Source organism: Bos javanicus, chromosome X (genome assembly GCF_032452875.1).
Source record: "Bos javanicus breed banteng chromosome X, ARS-OSU_banteng_1.0, whole genome shotgun sequence".
Lineage (NCBI taxonomy): Eukaryota > Metazoa > Chordata > Mammalia > Artiodactyla > Bovidae > Bos > Bos javanicus.
The window spans coordinates 317507-340913 of record NC_083897.1 but is presented as its reverse complement, the minus strand read 5'-3'; the positions used below and the strand labels follow the sequence as shown (position 1 = coordinate 340913).

The 23407-nt window shown below is 38.4% G+C and overlaps 1 long non-coding RNA gene across 3 annotated transcripts in view; it reads right to left on the bottom strand.

Moving 5' to 3' along the window:
- LOC133242915 (uncharacterized) overlaps positions 1-23407 on the bottom strand; it is a 310686-nt gene that overhangs the window by 283908 nt on the left and 3371 nt on the right. For all 3 annotated transcript variants that reach the window (XR_009734919.1, XR_009734918.1, XR_009734917.1), the window contains one exon: positions 16305-16415. This is a non-coding gene — a long non-coding RNA (uncharacterized LOC133242915). The remainder of the gene's footprint in view (positions 1-16304; positions 16416-23407) is intronic.

Below are 23407 nucleotides of genomic sequence, written 5' to 3'. Positions count from 1 at the left end.
ATAACTGCATAAATCATGAGTCAAATGAGGCATTTCTCTCTAGTCAATTATTAAAACAAAAAATTCAAGAGAGGCCTTGAGAGCATATGCTGGCTTCATACTATCCCAGAAAGGAAAGCTAGAACCACCCTGAGAAGAGTACAGCCAGAGCAAAGAAAAGTGGGGCAAGGCCCTGGACATAGCCACCAATTGTAGGGCAGGATATAATATTCCCAGAAAAAAAACAAAAAGGGCATGGTAGTCTTAGAGACTCTGAGTTTGGAGCAAATCAAACTCTGTCCCTTTCTGCACTCCCCCTTCTCAAGCACATCCCGATTAGACTGACCAGTTAAACATCGAGGCCAATCCAAGGGAAAAGCGATATCTCCATCTGAACCCTACATAAATATGGAGATGGCACAAATGACTAGTAGCCTCACAAATTTTGGAGGAGGCTTACAAATCTGCATCTATCACAAGCACTCCCAGATGATCCAGATACAGGGGGTCCCCAGGCCATGCTTTAAGAAGCACTGCCTCAGAGAATAATAAAATAATAATAATCATAGAATCCTAGAAATAGAAGGTCCCCAGAGACTCCCAAATCACTTCCAACAGTCAGAGTCAGACAAAAAAAAAAAATGATGTGGGCCACCCTTGGGAGGCAGTAAACAGCCTATTACTGAAGGTGTTCCAGCAGAAACTCAATAACTACTTAGCAAGAAAATTGTAATGGGATTTCACATATCACATAGGGAAGTTAGGCTGTGTGATCTTTAGGAAAATTTCATGTCTGAGATTATATTATTTCTAGCTCTGGGAAAAGTCAGAAATCCCATTCTCAGAAGCAGAAATAATACTATCTCCCAACCTATCAGATTATGGGGGTGATTATTTTTTTTTAAAAATTAAACTAAAATTATCCCAAATATTCTGAAAAATATTCTGAAAAACTATGTACTGAGAGTCTAGACAAAAGAGGTTGCTTGGTCTAATTTAAAGGAGCAATAGAAAAAAAGTTACTATGGATGAGGACATCTGACCTATACTGACAAGTTATAGTGCTTGATACTAGTCATCACCTGCTTTCATCATGCGGCAGAGGTTAGAAAACAGAATGGGAATGAGATAGACAATAAGTAGGAATAAGAGCAGGGAGAAATAACACCAGCCTACAAAGTAAATCACTGATGAAGAAGATACTCCATATACAATATCTGTTTGAGAAGGGGCTGAAGGAGCTGTAGCACAACACTCACATTTAATTCAAGCCATGTGTGTATATGAGCACTTCTAACTCAGGGCAAGATTCCTGGGGGCCACAGTAATTGCAATAGTTTTAAGCCCTTCCTAGTATTCAAGAGTAGAGGAAAAGTGTAAAGAGGTTGGAAACTAGCATTTATAGAGCACTTTCTATATTCTGGGACTTCTTTGACATATCCATACAACAGCCCTGTAGAATAGATAGCATGTTTATGCCCTTTGTACACATGAGAAAACTGTCTGAGACACAATTACTAAATGGCAGGATTTGAACTCATGACTCTCTGACTCTAAAATCCATGCTTCAACCACCACCTCAGTGTCTCTTACATTTAATGTGCACATTAAAATCACCTGAGGAGCTTTTTAAAACTGCCACTGCCCAGACCTCACTCCTAGAGACTCTGATTCAATTGTCTATCTAAGAAGAGACTGGACATGGGCATCAATATATTTTTCTTAACATACATAGAGGAAATGTATAAAACAAATGTACAGCTGTATGAATCAGTGGTCCATTTCCATTTTTTTTTTTTTTTTGGTATGTAGTAGTTTAGATGTATGTATGTACCACAAGACTTTCTTTTTGGTGGGTTACTTCTTGTTCCCCAACCAGGGAAAGCACAGAGTCCTAACCACTGGACCACCAGGGAATTCCCTCACAATACTTTATACCACTCACTGGTTGATGTACAGTTTGGGGCAAATAAGAATAAAGCTACTAAGAACATTCTCACGTGTGCCTTTTAATGAACATAGGCCCGTATTGCTAGGCTTGAAACCATCCAGCAAAGCAATAGCGCCCTCAAGAGGATAAAAACTGATCTTGGGGAGGCAAAAGAAACCTTAAGATGTTAAAAGTGGTTTGTGGCCCTCTATAAGGGCCCAATACATAATAAACCAATATAGACTATGTCTGGAGTATCATGTTGGGGTGGGTATGATAACGACAAAGGATTTAAAACGATTCTTGGGGCATAACGAAAAATAGGTTGGGAAACATTGTTTTATATTTAAGAGTGAAATTGCATTGTATGTATATGTTCAATTTTATATATACTATCACAGAATTTTCCAAAATGGTTATATTTTTAAAGCACCAGATGAGATTCTAATGTATACCCAGGTGTGGCCTCAACTATACCTATTTGTCACTGCCTGTTCTGAATAAGGAAAGAACAAGAAAAAAGCATTCTCCAAAAGTGAAGTGATTGTTATTCAACAATATTTTTAACCTGCTATATTGACAAGACTATTTTTAAGTCTTGAGATACAGAGAAGGGAGTCAAGTACTGTCTTAAAAAAAAAAAAAAAAAAAAACTGCTCACTCCCCTACCAGCTAACATCACATCCACTTCCATACAAGCCCATCCTTTGGTACCCTCCCTTTGATGGTAGAAACAAGGCAAGACTTCCCTGTGGGTCCAGTGGTTAAGACTTTACCATTCAATGCAGGGAGTGCCGGTTCGATCTCTGCAGGGAGCTAAGATCCCACATGCCTCCCAGCCAAAAAACAAAAAAATGTAAAACAGCAATATTGTAACAAATTCAATAAGATTTTAAAATAGTCCACATCAAAAAAAGAAAGAAAGAAATCTTTTTAAAAAACAAACAAGGAAGGCTTCTGAAACTCTGCCTTCCCAGCTGGGCTTATTTTTATCACCTGAAGCTGGGCCTTTCCTCCAGCATCTGCCCCATTCCATATATTTCAGGTTCCAGCCTCACCTAAGCATAAATTTTCTGTGTCCCAAGGTGTCTTATGGGTAAAGGGTGAAGGCTCCCTTGTACTTCCTGAGTCTCAGACCAATTTTGTATGTGAAATTCTGTTTCCTTAAATGAATTGTAATTTATACTCTTAATTTGAAGGTCATGAATGTTTCCTTTGGACCTTCCTATGTTCTTTATTTTCTAGACATGGCTACACCTAGACAATCAAATAATATCCTCTAATAAAGAAAAAATCATTTCATAATTAGAAACTATTTAAAAAAGACTCAGTCTTAGCTTTCCCACTGCGTTTTAGATTACTAAATTTCGACAGATATTGAACTAAAATATTTCAAACTGAAGCATTTGGGTGGTAGTAACTGTATGGAATGGCACCCCACTCCAAAAATCCCATGGATGGAGGAGCCTGGTAGGCTGCAGTCCATGGGGTCGCTAAGAGTCAGACACGACTGAGCGACTTCACTTTCACTTTTCACTTTCATGCATTGGAGAAGGAAATGGCAACCCACTCCAGTATTCTTGCCTGGAGAATCCCAGGAACCGGGGAGCCCATTGGGCTGCCGTCTATGGGGTCGCACAGAGTCGGACACGACTGAAGCGACTTAGCAGCAGCAGCAGCAGCAGCAACTGTATGGATGTGAAAGTTGGACTGTGAAGAAAGCTGAGCGCCTAAGAATTGATGCTTGTGAACTGTGGTGTTGGAGAAGACTCTTGAGAGTCCCTTGGACTGCAAGGAGATCCAACCAGTCCATTCTGAAGGAGATCAGCCCTGGGTGTTCTTTGGAAAGGCTGATGTTAAAGCTGAAACTCCGATACTTTGGCCACCTCATGCGAAGAATTGACTCACTGGAAAAGACTCTGATGCTGGGAGGGATTGGGGGCAGGAGGAGAAGGGGACGACAGAGGATGAAATGGCTGGATGGCATCACCGACTCGATGGACATGAATTTGGGTGAACTCTGGGAGTTGGTGATGGACAGGGAGGGCTGGCGTGCTGCAATTCATGGGGTCGCAAAGAGTCGGACATGACTGAGCGACTGAACTGAACTGAACTGAATCGGAAAAAAGCAACTTTCTTTCACCATTGGCTGCCTCACTAAATCCAAGCTCCTACAGCAATAACTGTGTGTGTGTGTGTGTGTGTGTGTGTGTTATATGTGGAGAAAGGGGCCTCTGTAGCTCAGGAAGCCAGAAAGCACTATCATTGCTACAAGTTGAGCAGGACTCTAGTCATTAGCTCTGGTGACTAATGAACATATGAAGGAATGTAAACTTTGTTAGTTTCCATTAGGTCCTCAGGCACAGATTAATCCTCTCAAGCATATCTAGACTTTCAGAGCCTCTGGACCAAGTAGAAAGATCAAGATTTCCTGGAAAGAAAATATTGGGAAGGATGGAAAAACCAGGCCCACTTTGAAAAATTGAATTTTTTTCAATTGAGTAAAAGTGAAGCATGATCTCCCTCTAGTGACCTAAACGAGAGAAGCCACCAGACTATTTCGAGTTCCTTTATTTTTTTCCTTTTCAACAACTTAAGTGTAAAAATGTTCATACATATCCTTAGCAAACTAAACACATACACACAGCATATGTATATGTATCTCTTTTGTTTCTTTATGACTAGACTACAAGACTGGAGCAAAATTAGAACACAGACAAATTATGGATGCTGTGGATACCACCTACATATGCACTAATTGCTTACTGCTGTATAATATAGCCAGCCTTAAAAAATAGTAAAACCTTGGGAACTTGACAATTCAGTGTTTGGTAAAATTGTGCCTGAAAGAAGAGAAAATCTGACTTTCTAGCTATTGGACTGAATGAATTTAGTTTTTATGAAATGCCTGGAATCAGATTATACTACAGAGTTTCTTTTTGTTTCCAATAAATGCTTTCTACTGGACAGTCTTTTCCTCTCCATGTTGTTTTAAAAGTTAAGATTTTTGAAATGTTCTATGGTATTTGCCATTAACTTAAGAATCATGCACATGTCTATTTTTCTTGTTTAACGGTATTAACACCTGTATGTGTGTGTGTATATGTTTGTTCAGTCACGTCTGACTCTTTGAGACTCCATGGACTGTAGCCTGCCAGGCTCCTCTGTCCATGAGATTTTCCAGGCAATACAATACTGGAGTGGGTTACCATTTCCTAGTCCAGGGGATCTTCCTGACCCAGGGATCAAACCTAAGTCTCCTGCCTGTGTCTCCTGCATTGGCAGGCAGCTTCTTTACCACTTGAGCCACCTGGGAAGCCCATTAACTATAACTTATCCCAAATAAAATGAGAAATTCAGGATGCTGTCAAATTAATTTTGTCACATCTCATCTCCATTATGTTACCATTGTCTATAATTTTAGTTATAGGCTATGATGAATATACATTTTTCCTTCTCTAGTACTTGAATTATGCTTATTTTATTTTTAAGACATAAATAAACCTAGCAAATAAATTTGATTATATTAACTTGCTATATTTCTAGATCTATCATTTGAATTTTTTCTATTCTCATTTAAAGACTTTTTTTGATTAAGTTTCCAATATGGATTCTTGTGTAGCAGACCCTGTAAGGCCTAGTATCCCAAAGAATATTTTTATCATTCCTTCACATTTGAATAACAGTTTAGGTAGGTAAAAATTCTAGGCCCGAAGATCTTTTCCTGAATATTAAACAATGATAGCTCCATTGCCTTCTTGCATCCAGAATACTATTGAAAAGTTGGATAGCAATCTAACTTTAATTCCTTTATTGCTGATCTATTTTTTCTTTCTGAATCATTTTTAGGATTGTTGGCTTTTTTTAACTAACACAATTTATGGTTTTAGAGCAGTTTTAGTTTTACTTAAAACTTGAGTGGGAAGTACAGAATTCTCATCTACCTCAATACACCCCATCTACACACATACATTCAGGTACCCCATTATTAATGTTTTGTAATAGTGGGGTTCATTTGTTATAACTGTTGAAGCAATATTGAAGCATTAAAATTCATGGTTTACATTATTGTTCACTCTCTTATTGTACATTCTCCTGATTTTGACAAATGTATATTATTGCTTTTGTTTTCCTTGTCTGAGGCTGCTGCTGCTAAGTTGCTTCAGTCATGTCCGACTCTGTACAATCCCATAGACAGCAGCTCACCAGGCTCCTCTGTCCCTGGGATTCTCCAGGCAAGAATACTGGAGTGGGTTGGCATTTCCTTCTCCAATTTGTCTGAGGAGACATATGCAAAAAAATGTTATCAAAACCTATGTCAAAGAGTTTACTGCCTATGTTTCTTCTAGAAGTTTTATGGTTTCTGGTCTTATATTCAAGCCTTTAATCCATTTTGAATATATATTTGTGCATGGTATGAGAGAATAATCCAACTTGATTATTTTGTATGTAGCTATCCAATTTTCCCAACACCATTTACTGAAGAGGCCATCTTTTCTTCATTGTATATTCTTGCCTTTGTCACAGATTAATTTCCATATAAGTGTGGGTTAATTTTTTAGATCTCTCTTCTGTTCCATTAGTTTATATTTGCTTTTGTGCCAGTACCATATAGTTTTGATTACTATAGCTTGTAGTATAGTTTGAAGTAGGAAGTGTGATACCTCCAGCTTTGCTCTTTCTCAAGATTGTTTTGGCTATTTGGGGTCTTTTATGTTTCCATATAAATTTTAGAATTATTTGAGTTCTGTGAAAAATTGGTATTTTAATAGAGACTGCATTGAATCTGTTGATTGCCTTGGGTAGTACAGTAATTTTAACAATATTGATTCTTCCAATCATGAACAAGGTATATTTTTCCATCTTCAATTTCTTTCATCAGTGTCTTATAGGCTTCCAAGTACAGATCTTTTACTTCCTTCATTAGATTTATTCAAAGGTATTTTATTCTTCTTCACATGATTTTAAACAGGATTGTTTTAATTTCACTTCCTGATAGTTCATTGTTAGTACATAGAAATGCAACAAATTTCTGTATATTGATTTTTTATCCTGCAACATTACTTAATTTATTGACGTATTCTATGTAGTACATGATATGTAAAGTGTCATGCCACACGCCTCTTGTTCTTTCCAATTTGGATTCCTTTTACTTCTTTTCCTTGTCTAATAGCTGTGACTAGGACTTCTGTGTGTTGAAGTGTTAATTACTCAGTCATGTCTGACTCTCTGTGACCCCATGGAATGTAGCCCACCAGGCTCCTCTGTCCACGGAATTCTCCAGGCAGGAATACGGAAGTGGGTTGCTATTTCCTTCTCCAGGGGGTGTCTTCCCAACCCAGGGATTGAACCTGGGTCTTCCACATTGCAGTCAGACTCTACTGATTGAGCTACCAGAGAAGCAAAACTTTACCAAAAAATTAACAAATATTCCAGATATAGTAAAGCAGAGTTAGGCTAAGAAAGGGCCACCAGATAGGGTCATTTGGAGTTCATTGTTGAGTTTTCACATAACCTTTCAGTAGAATGGTAGAAACAGACCAGTTCAAGCAACAAATGCCTATTGAGGATCCACTATTTTAAGATACTGTCTTCACATTCTGACTATTCTTTTCAAACATAAGCTGTCTTAAGGAGAATACTTAATTGTAAACTGTAGACTACTTAATAAAGACTTTAGGTATATATGAAAGTTTTACTCAAAGAGAATGCAAGTGGGAATATAACATTGATAGGTCTTGAAATGATGGTAGTCAAGATTACAGAAGACTACAAAAGCCTTTTGGATCATTAAAAATAATTGAAAATTTTCTTCATCAAAGGAAATGTGGTTCTAATGATTAATTTTATGTGTCTACATGACCAAGCAACAGGGCACCCAGATATTTGGTCAAACATTATTCTGGGTGTTTCTGTGAGGGTGTTATTGGATGAATGAGATTAACATTTGAATTGGTAGACTGAGTAAAACTGATTGTTCTCCCTAATGTGGGTGGGCCTAATCCAATCAGTTGAAGGTCTGATTACAACAAAAATACTGATCCTCCAATAAGAAAATTCTTCCTCTCTAACTGCCTTTGAACTGGGACATCATCTTTTTTCACACATTAGAACTTGAACTGAAACACTGGCTCTTCCTGGGTCTCAAGAGTGTTGGTCTTCCAACTATAAACCATTGGCTTCATTGTTCCCATCCCTTTGAATTCAGACTAGAACTATGGCAAAGGCTTTCCTGAGTCTCCAGCTTGCCATCTCACCCTGCAGATCTTGGGACTTCCCTGCCATGATAATCATGTGAGTCAATTCATATATATATAGATATACATACATCCTATTGATTCTGTTTCTCTGAAGAACTAAGAATAACACAAAAGTGCGCCTAAGTTTTCAAATTAAAATGAAAATTTTCTATAAAAAAGTTTAACAAAATATTTAGGCAACTTAAAAAAAAAAAAAAAGAAAACTAATGCTTAAGTCTTTCCACACATGGAAATACTCTGTCTTGGGGAAATCAAATTTGTAAAGTTATTTAAACTAAAATGTTAATATACCAGAAAGTCTGTTACTGGTCACATATTCCTTCCATTTAACAGATAATTTTGTACCACATCTTGATATGATACAATATACATATAGTTTAATTCAGTTCAGTTCAGTTCAGTTGCTCAGTTGTGTCCAACTCTTTGTGACCTCATGGACTGCAGCATGCCAGGCTTTCCTGTCCATCACCAACTCCCAGAGCTTCCTCAAACTCATGTCCATCAAGTCAGTGATGCCATCCAACCATCTCATCCTCTGCTGTCCCCTTCTCCTCCTGCCTTCAATCTTTCCCAGCATCAGGGTCTTTTCCAATGAGTTAGTTCTTCGCAACAGGTGGGCAAAGTATTGAACTTTCAGCTTCAGCATCAGTCCTTCCAATGAATATTCAGGACTGATTTCCTTTAGGATTGACTGGTTGGATCTCCTTGCAGTCCAAGGGACTCTCAAGAGTCTTCTCCAACACCACAGTTCAAAAGCATCAATTCTTCGGTGCTCAGCTTTCTTTATAGTACAACTCTCACATCCATACATGACTACTGGAAAAACCATAGCTTTGACTAAATGGACCTTTGTTGGCAAAGTAATGTCTCTGCTTTTTAGTATGATGTCTAGGTTTGTCATAACTTTTCTTCCAAGGAGCAAGCGTCTTTCAGTTAGATTCAATTTGCTGGAATTCTGTTCCAAGTTTTTTTTTTAATCTATTCTTCCTTTTTTTGGCATCTTGGTAGTTTCATAAATATAATTTTATTTATTTGCTCTGCTGGATCTTCACTGCAGTGTGGGCTTTTTTCTAGTTGCAGCAAGCTGGGGCTACTCTCTAATTGCAGTGCACAGGTTTCTCATTGTTGTGGCTTCTTATGCTGCAGAGCACAGGCTCTAGGGCACATGGGCTTCAGTAGTTGTAGCACGTGGACTCAGTAGTTGCAGCTCCCAGGCCCTAGAGAACAGGCTCAATAGTTGTGGTGCATGGGCTTAGCTGCTCTGTGGCATGTGGGATCTTCCCAGATCAGGGATCGAATGCATGTCTCCTGCATTGGCAGGTGGATTCTCTACCACTGAATCATGAGGGAAGCCCTGGCATCTTGTTTTCAGCTTAGGTTAGGTTCTTCATTTGTCTGGAATAATCATCACCATAAACACACACTTCATAACATAATTTTCTGAAAGTATTAAACAATATTACATATGAACTAAATAGAACATTCTTTTCTTCTTTAATTCCTAGCCCCTCACTCAAGATTATTTTCATGACAATTTAAAACCCCTATGTGAAGATAGGGCTAATGCTGGTGGTGGTAGTGGTAGTAATGAAGAAACATACCCTAACTCAAGACAGACAAAACCATTTTTACCCCTGGAAAAGAAAAATTATAAATCTTTTTTTAAGTGGATAGGCCATATTTTTCTTCAAGTATCATGGACATTTTTATTGTTTGCTGTTGAAAATTAGATCTCAATAATTTATGCTGTTTTTTTAATGTTGTATACCACATATTTAAGTTTAATAAATTAGAAAATGAAGGCAAAAGGTAAGCCATCAGTTCAACTACTTAAATATATTTCACCTTAAAAAGAGATCACACTTCTAGAACATTCAAATTGATATGCATTAATACAAATTATAATCTTTCTACTTTGTTCTTAATTTTCTAGCATTCTAAAAGATATACACCACAAAATCAGACAGTAGAATGATATTTGCCATAACAGCATTCTCCTTGAGATGGCATACTAAAACACTTGTGTAAAATGTTATGAGATGGAATGTGAGAGGTACAGTGCTAAGCCAGAGAGATCAGCTAAATGGTCAATATTCTTTTGCAATGTCCTCCCAAAGCTCCTATCTCATTCAAGCCTCTAAACAAGTCTAAACAAGCCTGCATACTTAGCATGACCACTTCTTAAGTTCAGCTAAAGAAGGACCATATTCATCTTATTTCATTTTTGTTGCTATGTCACCTCAAGTCACTTTAGAAGGCTGGATGCATATCATAAGAATTCTACTTGTGTTTCTAAAAATGATAGACCTTGTCTAGAATTGTCTTTAGTTTATGTAGAGCAAAAATTACCTTAACTGTTAGTAAATATTCATTCTTAGAGTATATTTGAACTTTAGAAATTATAAAAGGCATTCAGATTCAAGTCTGAAGAGAGAGTTGGTGAGCAATACAAGGTCAAACCTGAAATACTAAATACTTAATAATTGTTTTATCCATTCATACTTGAATTCTTGGAAAATGTGCCACAGTGGATGATCCAAATCTTTTCTAGTTTCATTAAATTTCAAACCTTCCCCAGAGCTTTCATGATCAATGATCTGATTTCCTAGTCCACTGGGAAGATGTCAGCTTGTTCAACTTCACTTCGGTTGAGTCCAGCGCTCTGTGAACCTATGGACCATAGTCAGGCACCTCTGCCCATGGGATTCCCCAGGCAAGAATACTGGAGTGGGTTGCTGTGCTCTCCTCCAGGGAATCTTTCTAACCCAGGGATCAAACCTGCGTCTCTTAGGTTTACCTGCACTGGCAGGCAGGTTCTTTACCACAAGCGCCACCCTGTTCAACTTTACTACTATTAATGTCATGATTTCTCTGAATCCACATTCCCAGCTCCCCTCCTGAAATTAGCTTCTCCCTTGGGCCTCTTGAGCATAGTGCCTACACAAGCACACTGTCCACAATTTTCTAATGTAAACGTTTCATTGCTACCTTTGCAGAGAAGCACACAATCATTCTGCTTGCAATTTAAAACTAACCACACATAGAATCACACAAGCCTAAAATATGTAAGTGGGAAGAGGTCTTCTTAGAAATCCACTAATCTTGTCCTCCACATTTAATGATGAAGAAGCTAAGATCTAAGGAGTGTGACTTACTTAAAGCCAAGTCAATTAGTAACATTGCTGAGATCAGATCTTACTGCTTATCATTCTGTAACTATTACTATTGCTACTTCTTTTGCTTTTTACTGCTTCTTTAAATGATTCAGAAAAATAAAGGGATACAAATAGTCTCTGGGAGAACATAGATGGTTTCACTCTAAATATTGGTGAAAAGAATAAAGCATCAAACACTGTAATAATTTTGTTATTATTTTTAAGTGCTCCTTTCCCCAAAATATATCCTTACAGAAAGCTTTGACAGACACAGCCACAATTTGCTCCGGTTTTTGTGACTGGTCAAATTAATGTGCTACTTAAAATAAGAACAATAGATACATAAAGGTCCATTAATCTGAAAGCTTGCATTTTTTATCACCAATAAAACTGACAGCTTCATGCAAACATATGATGCTCAAGTTGTTAGAATTTATGCTCATGACAGAAAAATCAAAGACATTTCTTCAGAAACCCTTAAGTAACTTTTGTGGGGCTCTGTAATGTCTTGAGTGATAGAGGAAAAGTGATAATTTAATCTCCATGAAGAGTAAAATTTGAAGAAATAGCAAGATTAAAGCACTTTAGTCAGACAGATGAAAGCTAGAGTTTTTGGCTTCTGCTTCAATCCCTTTCCCTTCCACCAACAGGAAAGAAATACTATATTAAAGATTCATAGTATGTAGAAAGAAAAGGCATGACACTTTCAGTAGGATCTAGTATAACTGTAGCTATGCTTTCATGAAACAAGTAAAAGACAGTCTAGGTATTTACAAAGCTGGCAAATGCTCAAAAGCATTTGTGTAAGACATTAACATTTAAAAGAAAAGACAACCTCAAATTTCATCAAGCCTTATGAATTAGGAATATCATTTTGAAATATGCAGTAGAAAATCCGAAGAAGCTGAATGAGCTCACTCTAAGAAGAGGGTGTGGGGGGACTTGGCTTTCATTGCTATCAAGAAGAAGACCACAGAACATAGAACTAGACAGCCATCTCGCAGATCTCCAAGGATCTACCCACTGTAAGCAAGTGAAAGCTGAAGGAATGCAATAGGGATGTATTGAGGTTGATTGCTTCTAATCATATCCTTTCGACAACCTACTTTTATTTCATTTCATTATTACTTTAATATGGCTAGTGTTTGTCTTTTATAAGTATTGAAGGTGAAGAGGAAGGTATATACATTACAGTAAGTTTAATTTACAGGGAAAAGAAATTTCAGAGGTTATGTTTTGCTTCCAGAAGTATAAAATACTGCATAACTGAAACAATATTTAAAAGGTCTTGCAAAAGAGAAAGGAGAAGAGGTGTGATAAAATTTAGACTATTTTAATCTAACATTTAATAATTCTTATCATTTTTTAAAATGTTTATTTCCTTCAAATTTTGACTAGTCCACACAAGAATTCATTAAAATTAAACAAAAGTGATTAGAAATTATAACATTAAATCCTACCCCTTAGGTGGCTGCCACCATCCTATAATTATTCTATGCAGGGTATCATTTGTTTTACTGTGGTAAAGTATATTGATGGGAGTTTAGGACATGATATCCTAAAATACAATACACTGACAATATTGAATATTTTAAGTTGAAGAGGTTTGAGAAAAGGTAGAAACAAAATGGCCTCTTTGACCACCTCTCTGACATGCTTTTCTCCCCTGAAACAGGAAATAAAACCTTTATGTGACAAGTACCCTTCTTATATTTAGAGGAAGTGTTAGTCACTCAGTTGTGTCTGACTCTCTGTGACCCATGGACTGTAGACTCCTCTGTCCAGGAGGAATTCTCCAGGCAAGAATACTGGAGTGGGTAGCCAATCCCTTCTCCAGAGGATCTTCCCAAACCAGGGATCGAATCTGGGTCTCCTGAATTGCAGGTGGATTCTTTACCATCTGAGCCACCAGGGAAGCCCAAACCTGAAGGAAAGGAGCATCTTTATCCCAATTAGAAGGGACACCAAGAAGAATCCAAACAAAGAACCCTTGTTCTTGATGAAACAACCCCCATTTACTAGAGTTACCTCATTTTCCTTAATCTATCATATTCCTCCATGATTTTCCATTCTTTCTCACACCTAGCATAAACTACACAAATCTAACCATATCCTCAGGTCTTCATTTTCTTATGAAGACTCCCATCTCACATAAACCTTCTGCCAAATAAATCTGTATGCTTTTCTCCTGTCCATCTGTCTTTATCAGTTTCATTTTCAGACCTAGCCAGGGACCTTAAGAAGGTTGAAAAAAAAACTTTTTTGTTTTCCTACAATACATAACATAAAATTGACTGTTTTGTAGATGATCATGTTATATTGCCATTAAAGAGAAATTGGCCTATTCCACACACAAATCATAAGCCACCACATACTCTTTCCTTAGCCAACTTGTTGAACTCAACTTTAGGCTTGTTGAGGACCATAAGCAAGCATCCATAAATATATTTTAAGCACATTTTTACCATTTTTAAATGATTAAGTATTTTTCAACTTTTATGAATACAAAATTCTATAAAATTTCTTTTAAGATTTGTTATGGGTAGAAATATGCCAGGGACTCCAAATTTACTAGGATTAACATTCAAAATACCTAAAATGAAAGCATTGATAGGAGAATATATCATAACACTCATTAATATGAGAATCCTACAGAAGATTTTACTTGAGTAATATTTGATCTGGGGCGTAAAGTATCAAAAACATAAGAAAGAAATTTCTTAGACATATTCAAATAAACCAGGGTCAAGTTTTTTCCCAACATATGTAATTTTCATAATAATAAAGTATCCCTAGTTCAGCATGAAACAAAAAACTAGAGAACCTCTCTGTAGGAAAATTTAGTTCTCTTTACATTTATACCAAGGGAAGCAAAAAGTTTTAGGGGTGTTTGGATGTGTTTATTATTCTTAGGGTGGCAGTCACATCTCAGGTGAAACATGTCAATAGTTATCAAATTGTACAATTCAAACAGGACACTTTATCTTCTGTCAATTATACTCCTACTAATAAAGCCCAAAAGGAACAAATCTGTGTGTCCAGGGCAAAGTAACCAAGAAGGAAAGAGGTTGAGTAATCAGGGCAAAGAGTAGCCAAATCTTGTTCATTGCTGACCATGCTTGGTAAATGTTTTCATTCTCATTTCAGTGAGAAATTATTGGAGAGTTCCAGGCATGGGTCGGATATGACTTGAATTATGGAAGGCACTAAAATGACAGATGTGTGAAACTGGAAAAGACAGTGACCTCCCTAAGTCCAGGTGCTCTTAAGACAGGGCCATAGGTCCTTAAACTTCCTAAAGTAGCTGCTAATTGTATACATATGTACGGATACACATTTTTAAAAATTAATTTCCATACTATTCATCAGCTTCTCAAAAAGGAATTTGACAACAAAACGCAGGAATTTTTCATTTACTTACTCGTAAATTAGGTGAAGATATCAAAACCTGGAGAAGTAAAAGGATTTGTTCAAAACTGAGGTCACAGGTTGATAAGGTCATAAGGGATTTATGAAGCTGACCACCTTCTCTCTCCTCCCCTCATCTCTCCCTGCCCCAACTGCTGATTCACAGAACATAGATGTCATATAAAGCTAGGATACAGCATATGAAGTCAAAGTCTTCTGAATGCTCACCCTCACCCACATCAACAGGAGAGTGTGCCAATGATACGGTCCATAAGAGGTGATAGGCCAGTACAACTACTGGAAAACAGTCCCTTATGAGTCCCCCATTAAACTAGTATAACTTTCTAAATCACCTGTGTGTGTATTACTATTAGAATCACAAACAGTACATCACAAATAATAACCTATTCCTCTTTCAATAATACTGAGCATGCCCTAAGCTATAAATCAGAAGAATAATACAGAACAGGCATTTGACAATTCTAGTTTCTTCCTATAGGAAAAGGAAAAGTGAAGTTGCTCAGTCGTGTTTGACTCTTTGCAACCCCATTGACTGTAGCCTATCAGGCTCCTCTGGCCATGGAATTTTCCAGGCAAAAGTACTGGAGTGGATTGCCATTTCCTTCTCCAGGGGATCTTCCCAACCCAGGGATCGAACCCGGGTCTCCCACACTGCAGGCAGACGTTTTACTGTCTGAGCCACAAGGGAAGCCCTGTTTCTTCCTATAAGGAAACAACAAATGAATTTTTGCTGTATCCATCCTAATAGAGATTTCAATAATGTATAAACAATGCTTCTTAACTAGGAGGCACTACAGAAAAGTACATTTTACATGGGAAATTTCACATCATCCTTCAGAGATTCCAACATAGAATGACAGGTTCTTTCTTCAGCAACCCAGGGAACAAACAGTTTAACCTCAAATTTCTTACTAGCTCTAGGATTTGTGAAACTATCAGGTTATTTTGATAGCTTTAAAAGGTCTCAGGTTACTGAAATAACCCTGCCTTTTTCAGTCTAAGCATTAAGAATGCACGACCATGGAACCAGTATAAATTGGATTAAAACACTTCAGAAAGTCATCTTTGGAAAAAGCATGGGAATAAAACAAAAGGTACACCTGGGAGTTCGCTTCCATACCTATCAGATGTGTGAAATTGGCTACAGTAAAATAATGGCCTTTTCTGGGCTTTGAGTTTAAACTGAGTTCAAGGGTGTTGGAACTTACAAATAGGCTGATATTTGAACCATACAGGTAGAAAGAACTCTTCTGATCATTACAATGAACAATTATAGCGACTAAGTATACATGAATACCCCTGGAGAAGGAAATGGCAACCCACTCCAGTATTCTTGCCTGGAGAATCCCATGGACAGGGGAGCCTGGTGGGCTATACAGTCCATGGGGTCACAAAGAGTCAGACACGACTGCAGTAACTTAGCACATACATGAACACACTACTAACCAGACACTAACAGAGGAAATTTGGTTAGAGACTTACCTTGAGAGGAGCCTACTGTACAGAAGGGGGAAACAGGATCAAAGCACAACTGAGGCCTGTATTCCATACCTATCAGAAGTGTGAAGTCAGTGTCCGCTCTTCGTCTGTGCTTGCACTCTGGGTCCAAACCAAGGCAATGTATAAGCTGTTGATCAAGCCCTTTGATTTTCTTAACTGCACCTGAAAAGAAAGAAAATACTGTTGAATACCTTTGCAACAGATACAAATTCATTTCCCTGAGTAGGAATTCAGCAAGAAAAACATAAGAAACAAAACAAAAACATACCAGTATTCTAGTTCCGTTAAAAAAAAAATCCAACCAGAAACTACTTACCCTTAGGAGAAATAAGCCTAAATGTACAGATGGTCTGGACTTTACACTACAAACCCATTGTGATATAACCCACTGTGACCATTTAGTCACTCCATAGACTAATTTTCTGGGATTGAGGTTTGTCGTCATACTGATGAACCTTTCTGCTTACCTAAACTATTGGCCCTGAGGTTCCTGAAATGAATAACCTGTTAGTCCTGCATCCACAGACACACAAACATTCTCCTGCTTATAACTTATTGATTCCCATGAGAGATGAGTGTCCTCGCACAAGGGACAAATGACTGGGGTTTGTGCAGCACTCTCAGTCACTTAACTAGAAACAAGTTACAAAACTGGAAGAAGTCACTTAAGTAAGATGCTCTGTAGAGACCAATCTCTATATCTGTTTCAAAAGGACCCATATTACAGGAGTATACACTTTGTGTGCATGGCTAGAACCTGGATTCATTTAAAGTGGCAAGGGTCTTCAACCATACCCTAATTATGTGAATCATCAAGGTAATTCAGGCCCTAACCCTGACCAATAACAAACTGACAGAATACATAACAGCTCCTCTTGCTTCAAAACTGGAGGGTAAATGACTATTTGTATTCATAACTATCTAAATGATCTAACAGCATAACTTCATAAGCGGCACACAGGATATGATCCTCACAGGATGATGCCCCAGATTTCCACAGGGACATCCCCACACCACCTGGTCACTTCCTCAGGACTTTATGTCCCCTTCTCAGGGAGGCCCTGGCCAGACAACCTACCTGCAAGTGCAGGTCCCTCCCCCTCCTCATGCCCAATTCCCCTTCTCTGCTTTTCTGTGGTGACAGCAGATGTCATTATCTATCAGAATACACCTGTATCTCATTGAACTTACTTTTCAGTATCCCCCACTAGAATGTGAGCCCCATGCGAAGAGGGATTTATGCCTCTTTTGTGTCTGTATTTCCAGCATGAGGAAGAGTAGCTGGCCCATAGTAGGTGCTCAGCATATGATGAAGGTTACCTTTGGCCACCAGCCCTAAAAGTTCATGGTATTCTCAGAGCTGACCCTGTTAAATGTACAGTATGTATCCTCCAGAACTTCTCCATATTTACATTCTCACACAGGGATCATTAGAAATAGATACTCTACACTATAATTAAGCAGTTGAATCATTCTACACTATTTAAAAATCACCTGTTTCCAGTCCTAACTGGAGATACAGCCAACTACATCTTGGTAATGAAACCAGAATCAACTCCTTCAGGTTGGTATTTTCACCCATATTACTCAATAGCATACTCAAAACACAATGACTTATCAGTTTTGTTTGCATAGTTGCTTTTGGATAGTTTTAGCTCTTTATCATGAATCATTTCAAACAAAGAATATACGAATTCTATATGTCAGTCAAGCAGTTTTAACAATCAACATTTTGTCAAGTTTTTTTTTTCCCCCAGCATATTCCAAAGCATATTCCAGGTATTTTATGATACCATGTCTAAACCTAAAGAAGTTATTTCCTCCACATGTGGTGGTGGTGGCTTAGTCACTAAGTTGTGTCTGACTCTTATGACCCCACGGACTGTAGCCTGCCAGTCTCCTCTCTCCATGGGATTCTCTAGACAAGAATACTGGAGTGGGTTGCCATTTCCTTTTCCAGGTAATGTTCCCAACCCAGGAATTGAACCAGGGTCTCCTGCATTGCAGGCATATTCTTTACCAACTACGAGGGAAGCCCTTCCTCCACATACTCTACTGTAACATAAATTACAACAAATAGGACTTTAAAATATATAACCAAAATACTATTACTACATCTAAGAAAAATTACAATTATTCCCTAATGCAACTATCCATGTCCAATATAGCTATTTGACCTAAATATCTCTCTTAAATTTGATTTGTTCTTAGGATCTGAACAGGTAACTTACATAGCACTAACTGAAATAGGACTTAGTCTTTTTTTTCACCAATAACAGCCCCTGCTCCTCTTTTTTTGCTATCCTTTTGATGAAAAGACTGAATTATTTGTCCCGTAGAATTACTCACATTCTGTATTTATATGCATCCTGTCCTGAACAGGTTCCATTAGAAACAGAACATCCTGTAGTGAGATCTATGAACTTGGTTAAATGCAGGCTCAGTTATTTTAGCAAGAACATTTTAGATGTGATGCTTCATACCCCTATTGTATCATATCTGAACAGCCACGTTGTATCCCACACTTTGATGTAAAAGTTGACCAGTGGGTTGTAGTATTCTAACCTTAATTCACCCACATTATAAAATTTCCCATCGATCTTTTACTGAAATTTTATTAAATGTACACATTGATTTACTATTTAAATTTTTGATATGCTCGTCACATACCATATGGACTTCCCTGGTGGCTCAGATGGTAAAGCGTCTGCCTACAATGCAGGAGGCCTGGGTTCAATCCCTGGGTCGGGAAGATCCCCTGGAGAAGGAAATGGCAACCCATTCCAGTATTCTTGCCTGGAAAATCCCATGGATGGAAGAGCCTGGTAGGCTACAGTCCATGGGGTCGCTAGGAGTCAGACACGACTAAGTGACTTCACTTTCACTTTCACATACCATATAATTCACAATATTAAAATGTACTGGTTACTGATTTTTAGTATTTTCAGAAAATTGTGGATCCATGACCACAATAAATTTTAGGACATTTTAAAGTCTATGGGTGGGTGGGTTAGTCACTTAGTCGTGTCCGACTCTTTGCAACCCCAGGAACTGTAGCCCATCAGGCTCCTCTATCCGTGGGATTCTCCAGGCAAGAATACTGGAGTGGATTGCCAGTCGCTTCTCCAGAGGATATTCCCAACCCAGAAATCGAACCCAGGTCTCCTGCATTGCAGGCAGACTCTTTACCATCTGAGCTACAGGGAAGATCTTGGCCAGGGTGAAAGTGAAAGTGAAGTCACTCAGTTGTGTCCGACTCTTTGTGACCCCATGGACTGTAGCCTACCAGGCTCCTCCGTCCATGGGATTTTCCAGGCAAGAATACTGGAGTGGGTTGCCATATATAGACTTATATAATAAGTCTATACTTATTATCAATGACTGCCTATTCTCCTGATGGGACTGATAACCCACCAAATGGTACAGAGATTAAGTTCAAATTGAAAACATCTGAGCTACAAGAGAGGCAGTGAAGTGAAAGTTGCTCAGCTGTGTCTGACTCTTTCTGACCCCATGGACTATATAGTCCATGGAATCCTCTAGGCCAGAATGGAATGCGTAGCCTTTCCCTTCTCCAACCCAGGGATTTAACCAGACCTCCCACATTGCAGGCAGATTCTTTACCAGCTGAGCCACAAGGGAAGCCCAAGAATACTGGAATGGGTAGACTATCCCTTCTCCAGCAGATCTTCCCAACCCAGAAATTGAACCGGGGTCTCCTGCATTACATTCAGATTCTTTACAAACTGAGCTATCAGGAAGCTTGAGAGAGGCAGAAATAAGTCATTTCTGAACTTGCCTTATCTGACTAAAGCTGAACTTTGTAGGAGACAGCTGCTACAACCCCACCCACATTGCCAGGAGGTGGGAGTAGGGGGTGGGGATGTGTGTCTCTAATCAGGGAGGCCTGAACTTGGATATTGGTTTAGTGGTTTAATTGCTAAATCCTGTCTGACTCTTTGTGACCCCATGGATTGTAGCCTGCCAGGCTCCTCTATCCATGGGATTCTCCAGGCAAGAATCTGGAGTGTGTTGCCATCTCCTTCTCCAAGGGATCTTCCTGACGCAGGGATCAGACTCAGGTTTCTTGCATTGAAGGTGGAGTCTTTACTGACTGAGCCACCAGGGAACATTTCAAGATTGCATAAATAAGCCTCATCAGATGCTTCCATCCTTTAAAGTTCTAATCCACCAAACCCCTTGAAAAGTTGGTATATAAACCCCTATCTCTAGCCTATTAGGGAGCCTCTTCACTTGAAAGTTCCTACATAGTTAATAAATGTTCCTCCTATTAATTTACTGTTAATTAATTTTCAGGCCCTAAGCCAGTTGAGTCTAAGATGGTAGAGAAAATGTTTTCTTCCCAACAGTCCCTCTCACAAGCCCCTGAAAACCACAAGTTGATTTTTTAATTTCTGTAGATGTGTCTGTTCTAGATATTTTAAGTGAATGAGATCTTACAAAATGTGTTCTTTGCTGTCTAGCTTTTTTCATCTATCATTCATATTTCACTATGTATCACTACTTCATTTCATATTATAGCTAAATAAAAATCCATGGTAGGGGTATATAGCACATTTTGCATAAAATTCAACAGTCAGTGGACATGTGGGTTGTTTCCATTTTGGCTTTGTGAATAATGCAGCCATAAACATTCACGTACAAGTTTCTGTTTGAACGTTTGTTTTAAATTCTCAGGGATATATATCTAGGAATGAAATTGCTGTTGATGTGGTCACTCTAGGTTGAAATTTTGGTGGAAGTACCAAACTACTTTCTATAGTGTACCCACCATTTTACATTCTCATATGGCGGCGTATGAGGGTTTCAATTTCTGCATATCCTTATTTCACTAATTTTCATCTTTAAAATTAGAGCTGCCCTGGATATAAAATTAACACACAGAAATCCCTTGCATTCCTATACACTAACAATGAGAAAACAGAAAGAGAAATTAAGGAAACAATTACATTCACCATTGCAATGAAAAGAATAAAATATTTAGCAATAAATCTACCTAAAGAAACAAAAGAACTACATATACAAAACTATAAAACACTGATGAAAGAAATCAAACATGACACAAAGATGGGGAAATATACCATGTTCATGGATCAGAAAAATCAATATAATGAAAATGAGTATCCTACCCAAAGCAATCTATAGATTCAGTGCAATCCCTATCAAGCTACCAATGGTATTTTTCAGAGAACTAGAACAAATAATTTCACAATTTGTATGGAAATACAAAAAACCTCGAAAAGCCAAAGCAATCTTGAGAAAGAAGAATGGAACTGGAGGAATCAACCTGCCTGGCTTCAGAATATACGACAAAGCTACAGTTATCAAGACAGTATGGTATGACACAAAGACAGAAATATAGATCAATGGAACAAAATAGAAAGCCCAGAGATAAATACATGCACCGATGGACACTATCTTTGACAAAGGAGGCAAGAGTATACAATGGAGAAAAGACAATCTCTTTAACAAGTGGTGCTGGGAAAACTGGTCAGTTCAATTCAGTTCAGTTGCTCAGTCGTGTCCGACTCTTTGCGACCCCATGAATCACAGCACGCCAGGCCTCCCTGTCCATCACCAACTCCCAGAGTTCACTCAGACTCACGTCCATCGAGTCAGTGATGCCATCCAGCCATCTCATCCTCTGTTGTCCCCTTCTCCACCTGCCCCCAATCCCTCCCAGCATCAGAGTCTTTTCTAATGAGTCAACTCTTCGCATGAGGTGGCCAAAGTACTGGAGTTTCAGCTTTAGCATCATTCCTTCCAAAGAAATCCCAGCACTGGTCTCCTTCAGAATGGACTGGTTGGATCTCCTTGCAGTCCAAGGGACTCTCAAGAGTCTTCTCCAACACCACAGTTCAAAAGCATCAACTAGTCGGTGCTCAGCTTTCGTCACAGTCCAACTCTCACATCCATACATGACCACTGGAAAAACCATAGCCTTGACTAGACGGACCTTTGTTGGCAAAGTATTATCTCTGCTTTTCAGTATGCTATCTAGGTTGGTCATAACTTTTCTTCCAAGGAGTAAGCGTCTTTAATTTCATGGCTGCAATCACCATCTGCAGTGATTTTGGAGCCCAAAAAAATAAAGTCTGACACTGTTTCCATGGTTTTCCCATCTATTTCCCATGAAGTGATGGGACCAGATGCCATGATCTTTGTTTTCTGAATGTTGAGTTTCAAGCCAACTTTTTCACTCTCCTCTTTCACCTTCATCAAGAGGCTTTTTAGTTCCTCTTCACTTTCTGCCATAAGATTGGTGTCATCTGCATATCTGAGGTTATTGATATTTCTCCCCACAATCCTGATTCCCGCTTGTGCTTCTTCCATCCCAGCGTTTCTCATGATGTACTCTGCATATAAGTAAATAAGCAGGGTGACAATATACAGCCTTAACGTACTCCTTTTCCTATTTGGAACCAGTCTGTTGTTCCATGTCCAGTTCTAACTGTTGCTTCCTGACCTGCATACAAATTTCTCAAGAGGCAGGTCAGGTGGTCTGGGATTCCCATCTCTTTCAGAATTTTCCACAGTTTATTGTGATCCACACAGTCAAAGGCTTTGGCATAGTCAATAAAGCAGAAATAGATGTTTTTCTGGAACTCTTTTGCTGTTTTGATGATCCAGCGGATATTGGCAATTTGGTTTCTGGTTCCTCTGCCTTTTCTAAAACCAGCTTGAACATCTGGAAGTTCATGGTTCACATATTGCTGAAGCCTGGCTTGGAGAATTTTGAGCATTACTTTACTAGCGTGTGAGATGAGTGCAATTGTGCGGTAGTTTGAGCATTCTTTGGCATTGCCTTTCTCTGGGATTGGAATGAAAACTGACCTTTCAACCACTTGTAAAAGAATGAAACTAGAACACTTTCTAACACCATACACAAAAATAAACTCAAAATGGATTAAAGATCTAAACGTAAGACCAGAAACCATAAAACTCTTGGAGGAAAACACAAGCAAATCACCCTCTGACATAAATCACAGCAGGATCCTCTATGATCCGCCTCCCAGAGTAATGGAAATAAAAGCAAAAATAAACAAATGCGACCTAATTAAACTTAAAAGCTTTTGCACAACGAAGGAAACTATAAGCAAAGTGAAAAGACAGCCTTCAGAATGGGAGAAAAT